The sequence below is a fragment of the Papio anubis genome, chromosome 3 (assembly GCF_008728515.1).
Source record: "Papio anubis isolate 15944 chromosome 3, Panubis1.0, whole genome shotgun sequence".
NCBI lineage: Eukaryota > Metazoa > Chordata > Mammalia > Primates > Cercopithecidae > Papio > Papio anubis.
In genome coordinates, this window is record NC_044978.1 from 51,737,994 (window position 1) to 51,745,614 (window position 7,621).

General features: G+C 37.3%; 1 pseudogene; it reads left to right on the forward strand.

Moving 5' to 3' along the window:
- The first annotated feature begins 3,650 nt into the window (after nucleotides 1-3,650).
- Nucleotides 3,651-6,539, forward strand: LOC108585819 (annotated as a pseudogene).
- The last annotated feature ends 1,082 nt before the right edge of the window (nucleotides 6,540-7,621 follow it).

Consider the following 7,621-nt stretch of genomic DNA (forward strand, 5'->3'; position numbering starts at 1 on the left):
TCCAACATTGGGGATTACATTTCAACATGAGATATGGATGGAGACAAATATCCAAACTATATCAGATTTAAGATTTAAAAAGGATGGCCATGTGCAATGGCTCACACCTGTAATCCCAGTGTTTCAGGGGGCTGAGGCAGGAGGATCACTTGAGCCCAGGAGTTTGAGACCAGCCTGGGCAACATAGCGAGATCTTGTCTCTGCTAAAAATGAAAACACTGCTCTAGCCTGGTGGTGAGTGTATGTGTTCCTGTCTACATGGAAGGCTAAGGTGGAAGATTGCTTGGGCCCAGGAGTTCAAGGTTACTGTGACCTGTGATCATTCCATTCCATTCCAATCTGGGTGACAGAGTGGGACCCTGTCTCTGAAAATCATAATAACAATAATTGTTATCATTTAAATTTGGCTGAAATATGTGAGGATGAGTAATTTGGCCTAAATTATCTGCCTATATTGCTAAGTCATTGGAAAACTGCAGTGCAAAACTTCTGATTTTCTGTACAATCTAATCATAGCCAGTAATTGTATCTAATGAAATTTTATGTATAGCAACCACAACTAGGTTAAGTGGAAAATATATTTTTAATACATGCTTTTTGATGATAATGGTTAAGTGGTGAAAAAGTAACTGAATTAAACTTATTTATATTTTAACAAATACAGCTTTGTCTAGGTAAAATCGATGAGCATAATTACAGTATTTCTCAATAAAGTCTATTTTAGATTTGAAAATATATTTTCACATACGATAAATACATTGAATCCTTTTATTTTCTTCTGGAAATTTACTATATGCAAAACAGAAGGGGGGAAGGGAATTAAAGGAAAATGTCCATTCTTTTAACGGCCTTTAAGTATCAAAGTAAACAGAAAATAACCTATTTCAACTACTGTTCCCATTGCTAAAATAGTCCTTTATAAATTTAAGAAAAAATATTAGTAGCAAAAATATGATGTAAACGATCATAGAAATTGGACAGTTTTTTTTTTTTTTTCTCTAAGCTTAACTCTTGCAGACAATTTATATGACAGTAGACTGCATTGGCTTATCGATGCAATCTTTTATTTATTTGTTTATATATACCTTGTCACTCTACTCCTCTATCAGGAAAGGTTGTTGCCAACGTGCATAATATTTTTGTAGCCTGTCTGAAAGTATCAAAATCAGCACTAATAAACCCAGTATACAATTTTTCAGTTTAGTTAAGTAGTATTGACTGAACCACTGCAATATGAATCAAAATAAGGTGCGTTTTCACTTATTTTTTTCAGGTACACTGCTGACAAGATTTGTGGGTAACGACTGAAAAGAAAATGTTATTTTCTTCTCATGTTTTGTTGTTGCTAATGTTGTTGGTGTTTTACATATAGTTATGAGTTTCAATAGACTTCTCCCTGAACCACAAAGGTGAATTTTAAAATGGTATGTACATTAACATCAGACATGTATAGTATAAACAGTTTAATTTCTCATATTAAGAGGTAAAATGTATCAAGGATGGCTAGCCAAAAATGCAGTCACAGAAATCAGTCCAAAGTTTTCAAATGGAGAGTGTCAGTTTAACCAGGGATACCTGGGGATTGAATTTAGAGTGTTCCCCTTTTCTATCTGCTACTTGGATACTTCCCTTGCTGAGAAACATTAGCTGATCAGAAAAATAAGCTGGGTTCTTCTTCTTTTTTTTTTTCAGATAGGATTTCACTCCCATCACCCACGCTGGAGTGCAGTGGCACTATCTCAGCTCACTACAGCCTCTGCCTCCCAGACTCAAGGGATTCTCCCATCCCAGCCTCTAGAGTAGCTAGGAATATACGCACATACTACTGCTACTAGCTAATTTTTTGTATTTTTAGTGAGATGGGGTTTTACCATGTTGGCCAGGCTGGTCTCAAACTCCTGACTTCAAGTGATCCTCCTGCTTTGGCCTCCCAAAGTGCTGGGATTATAGGCATGAGCCACTGCACTCAGCCCAAGATGGGTTATTTTCTATATGTAGTAAAATCTATCTGCTCAGTTTAAAGAAAGACTAAAGAGTATGTTTTTTGATGAATAATAAGTTCTTCTCTGAATAACTGAACATAATGAAAGCCAAATTCTTGTTTTCTCTGTAGGAAAAAAATAGAGAAAGAGACTTTCTTTGCCAAATGTAGTACTCATGACAGGCTGTTATACATACTAAAGCTTTCTGAAACTCCACTGTCTGTATTATGGTAAAAGTATAAACTTTTATGTCTCAGGTGTACACCATTAAAGCTATCAGAATAAGAAAACATGTATTAGAATAGCACATTCACATCTGATTGATGAAGCAAATGTTCCTTAGTACACAGATTGCTCCAACCGCTCCATTGTATACAATTTCCTTGTGATTTAGAGATCAGTCTACTTTTGGCTTGCTGATTTTTATGAGATTTGATTTTATGATATTTGATACCTATATAGAAGTGGTCACTGCCATATTCCACAACTGACTCAAAAGAGAACTCTTTATAAAGATTTATACATATTATAAACCACCCACCCTCATATTGAAAAATCTTTAAAAAATAATCTTTCTATCACCCACCATGTACCCTATGATAGCACCTGCGGATTTTCTATAACGAGATTAGAGAATCAAATCTAAACATGCAATATTCCCTGACAATTTTTAAATGATTATATTGATGGGAATCTATTCATGTAATGATTCATCTTTGGTCTTAATTCTACAGAATAAAGAGAAAAGCGTATATAGAGAGGTCTCCATATTATATCCTTACTATAAAATAAAGAAGCAAATAATTGGTTGTCCAATTTTTAGTGAAGTCTTTCTACATTATTATTAATGATGATCTCCTATATAGAATAGGGTTTATATATCAATTAATATATTATAAAAGAATGATATAATTCTTCCCCAGAATCAGACTAAAGACATAGAATGGCCTTTTTTTCTACAGATCAGAATGATGGATAGAATATTCCTGGAAAAACCATGATTGTCTTGAGCTCAACCTGACACCTACTGAACACTGTCAAATATGACTTGGTATGTTCCATATGAACGTATAATATGAACTATATGATTGTATACCCTGCGTCATATGCCTTTATATCTTTATCAACAAATTCTAGGGTTTTTTTTTTTTTTTTTTTTTTTTTTGAGACAGAGTCTCGCTCTGTCACCCAGGCTGGAGTGCAGTGGCGCGATCTTGGCTCAGGGCAAGCTCCGGCTCCCGGGTTCACGCCATTCTTCTGCCTCAGCTTCCCAAGTAGCTGGGACTACAGGCACCTGCCACCGCACCAAGCTAATTTTTTGTATTTTTAGTAGAGACAGCGTTTCACCGTGGTCTCACTGTGGTCTCAATCTCCTGACCTCGTGATCCACCCACCTTGGCCTCCCAAAGTCCTGGGATTACAGGTGTGAGCCACCGCGCCCAGCCATTATAGGGTATTTTCTTATATTTTCATTTATATGTTGAGTACACTTATCTAAGAGATACTACTATTTGACTTCTGAAACACCTCAGGATTTGAACATTATTTAAATTCTGAAAAAAGAAAACAAGAAAAATTCCCTTTGTTTCTGTCCTTCATTTAAAAGGACATTTACCATTTAAAAGAGCGAATTAGATCCCCATGATCACCCTTGTGGGTGACAGATGACGGGCCACACTCCCTGTCGGGGGTGGGGTGTGGATAGCATGGGTTGCACAGGCTGGGGTCAGGGATGACAGGAGGAAGTGGTTTTTGGCTACTCAGCCTGTTCCCAGGACCTGTCGCACCAATAGAGGTACAATATGGACGGTGGGCTCACGGCCTTTCTTTACCCCAGTGGATTCTAGAGAACACACTGCCAGTCTCTTGTCATCCATTTACCTGGCTTCTTTTGATATCCATTTGAAAGAACTGGAGAAGAGTGCTTTTGAGGCCAGGCTTTTGAGCTGATTGTCAGCCCTCAGTCAAAAGAATCAATTCTATAATTCCCTTCCTCCTCTCCACAGAAGAAGGATCATTTCCCTAGAGGAAACTCAGACGATATGAGAAGCTGCAGAAGAAAGACACAAGTCCTACGAAGCTGAGGTCTTGAAGCAGCTTGCAAAGGATGGAGAAATAAGTGGTTTAGAAAGCAATAGAAGAGAACAATAACTTCAGTAAAATGGCAAAAAGAACCTGACCCACAAAATGGAAGCTAAAGAAGAGAACAAAGAGGCACAGATAGCTGTCAAATTGGAGTGTTTGCCGGAGAAGGATAAGCATATTGAACAAGTGCAGAAGAACAAAGAATCCAGAGGTCCTGCTGATGAGACTGAAGCTGACTAGTTTGTTCTGAGAACTGACTTTCAACCACTATTTCCTAAATATCCAAAAACTACTGGCAAGTGTCATTTATTCTGTCCTTTCTGACAATACTCTAGAAGCTAATGTACAGCTGTATGCATAAACCCATACTGTAAGATGTTGGTTTAGGGGATAAAGGGGTGAAAGTGAAAGTGTGGTTCTTTCTAATGTAGATATTTTTCTCGTTGCATCTTTTTTATTTCAGTACACTTGGTGCGCTGGGCTAATGGCAAGTACGGTATTTGCTCTGTGAAAACATATTGTGAAGAGTATGTAGTGGCTTCTTTCAAACTTTTAAATGCTGAGTATATGTTCACTTTTCAATCCCAATTGTGTCCCAATCTTACCAGATCCTTAAATAATTAAGTATCTTACAAGATATTTAAATGGTTAATAAAACTGCACAGTACTATTAGTGGCAGTGACTTCAAAAAAATAAAGAGAGGCCTGGTATGGTGGATCACACCTGTAATCCCAGGACTTTGGAAAGCTGAGGTGGGAGGATCACTTGAGGTCGAGTTCGAGACCAGCCTAGACAACATGATGAAATCCTGTCCCTTTCAAAATACAAAAATTAGCCGGGTGTCCTGGCAGATGCCTGTAGTCCCAGTCACTCGGTAGGTTAAGGCAGGAAAGTTACTTAAACCTTGGAGGTTACAATAAAACGAGATCATACCACTATACTCCAGCCTAGGTGATACAGCAATACTTCATCTCAAAATAAATAAACAAATAAATAAATAAATAATAAAAAAAATAAAAAAGAAGCATTACATGAATGTTTTTAAACTAGACTTGTGATTCTCTTGGTCCTCTGAATTTTACAGACAAATTTAATTCTCATAATAGATGACAGAAGAATCTTCCTTGAGGCTTTGACCAGCCCATAGATCCATAAGTTGAACCCATGACCAGAGAATTTCCCATCTTCTTTTAAGCACCCTAAACATATAAATTAATGAAAAAGTAGGGATTGTTAGTTTGAGAGAAGCCCTAATAAGAGAGATGGAGACCAAAATACACAACAGAAAAATGTAAAAAAGGAAATTGGAGAAAAGAGACACCTTTAGTAATTAAAAATTCAAGTAATTTATTATTAATGTACTAATAATTGTATGTATGTGTTCAGAAATTTTTAGAAAATATGCATTTGAAATATTAGAAGATAAAATCTAGAAAGTATCTTGAAATGTTAGAAAACCGAATAGACAGGTAAAGAAAATTAGAGGATCAATATGACATCACCTAAAAATATTTCCAAAAATAAAAAAAATAGAGAAAAGGAGAGGTATAAAATATCAAAGAAATCATTCAAGGGATTTTCCCAGCACAGTAGAGAATGTTTCCAAAGTGAAAAGAAACTATTTCGTTTCTGGTACCCTTGTACTAAAGCACATCACATTGAAATTCTAGAAAACTGAAGTTTGGCAAAGAGAGGATCCTAAAGGTTTTGAGAGAGGGAGAAGATATAGATATAGGTTACATGAAAAGGATCAGGACTCATAATTGCATCAGAGATTTCAGTAGTGGTACAGGCAACCAGTTGAAAAAACAAAAATGAAAACAAAATAAAAGCACTTTTGAAGTCCTGGGTGGGACTTGTTCCCAAAATAAAACTGCATATTTTATCAGCCATCAGTCAAATATGAAAGTAGAAAAACATTTTCTTCACATATGCATAATCTCAAAAATTATCTCCACTCCTCTTTTTTCAGTAAGTTGCTAGCTGATGTACTCCACCACTGATGTGTAAGTTTTGCATCAACTGAACTGGATCAGGGATACCCAGATATATGGTTGAACATTATTTCTGAGAAAGTCCGTAAGGATGTTTTCAGATGAAATTAACATTTGGATCATTAGACTCAGTAACACAGATAGCCTTTTTCAATGTGAGTAGGCATCATTCAATCCATTGAGGCATGAATAGAATAAAACATGGAAGAAAGGAGGATTTACCCTTTTGTCTGTACCACTCCTTTAGCTGGCATGTAAATTATTCTCTTGCCCTGGGACGAGGATATACATCATTTTGTTTCCTTGATTCTCAAGCCTTTAGACCCAGACTGACTTACACGACTGGCCTTTCTGTGTCATCACCGTCTATGTGGTGGATCATGGGACTTCTCAGCTTCCATAACCATATGAATCAGTTCTTTAGAATAAATCTCTTTATCATACAAAGAAACTAGCCGGGCGTGGTGGCGGGCACCTGTAGTCGCAGCTACTCCGGAGGCTGAGGCAGGAGAACGGCGTGAACCTGGGAGGCGGAGCTTGCAGTGAGCCGAGATCGCACCACTGCACTCCAGCCTGGGTGACAGAGCGAGATTCCGTCGCAAAAAAAAAAAAAAAAAAAAAGTAATTCTCTTTATCTATATCCTACAGATTGTTTCTCTGCAGAATCCTGAGTAATATACCAGTAAAATGAAGTAAACCAAGAAAAAAGGAAAAGAATCCTATGTGACCCAGAAGGAAGATTCAATGTGCAAAGAGAAGCGAATCTCCAGAAGGAGAGGCGGAAGGTCTTCCCGGAGGACAGCTGAATCACAAGCCTCAAAAGCACTGAGCCCAGGCTGGTGACTTTTCGTGCTCACGAGGAAATATATCTCTGAGATATTAAGTCAGTAAATCATTTGATGTGCTTGAATGTGCTGAGGAGATTGATACTAACAGCAGGAATTTTAGAGTAAATTAATGGTATGTTCCCAGACAGTTAAGTAAATAAGAGAAGAAAATTGGTTTGAAAACAAAAGTTCTGGCCAGGTGTGGTGGCTCAGGCCTGTAATCCAAGCACTTTGGGAGGCCAAGGCTGAGGTCAGGAGTTTGAGCTAGCCTGACCAACACGATTAAATCCTGCCTCTACTAAAAATACAGAATTAGCTGAATGTGGTGATGCACACTTGTAATCCCAACTACTTGGGAGGCTGAGGCAGGAGAATCGCTTGAACCCAGGAAGCGGAGGTTGCAGTAAGCCAGGATCGTGCCATTGCACTCCAGCCTGAGCAACAAGAGTGAAAAAAAAAAAAAAAAAAAAGAAAAGAAAGAAAACTAAACTTCTGCCAGAAGTTAAATTCTATGTAGACTCAAACCAAGACTAAACTGTGACTAGCCTTCACCCCTGTACATAGTCATAATGAAAACCTGAATACTAATAAAACAATAAAATTATATTTTGAGAATGAAGTGACAAGTGTGAAATATGGAAAAATATGGTTTAAAACATGGGAAACAAAAGAGAACTTAGTCTTCAATTTTCATGGTAGGAAGCCAATAGATACTGTCTTTAAAAAATCAAG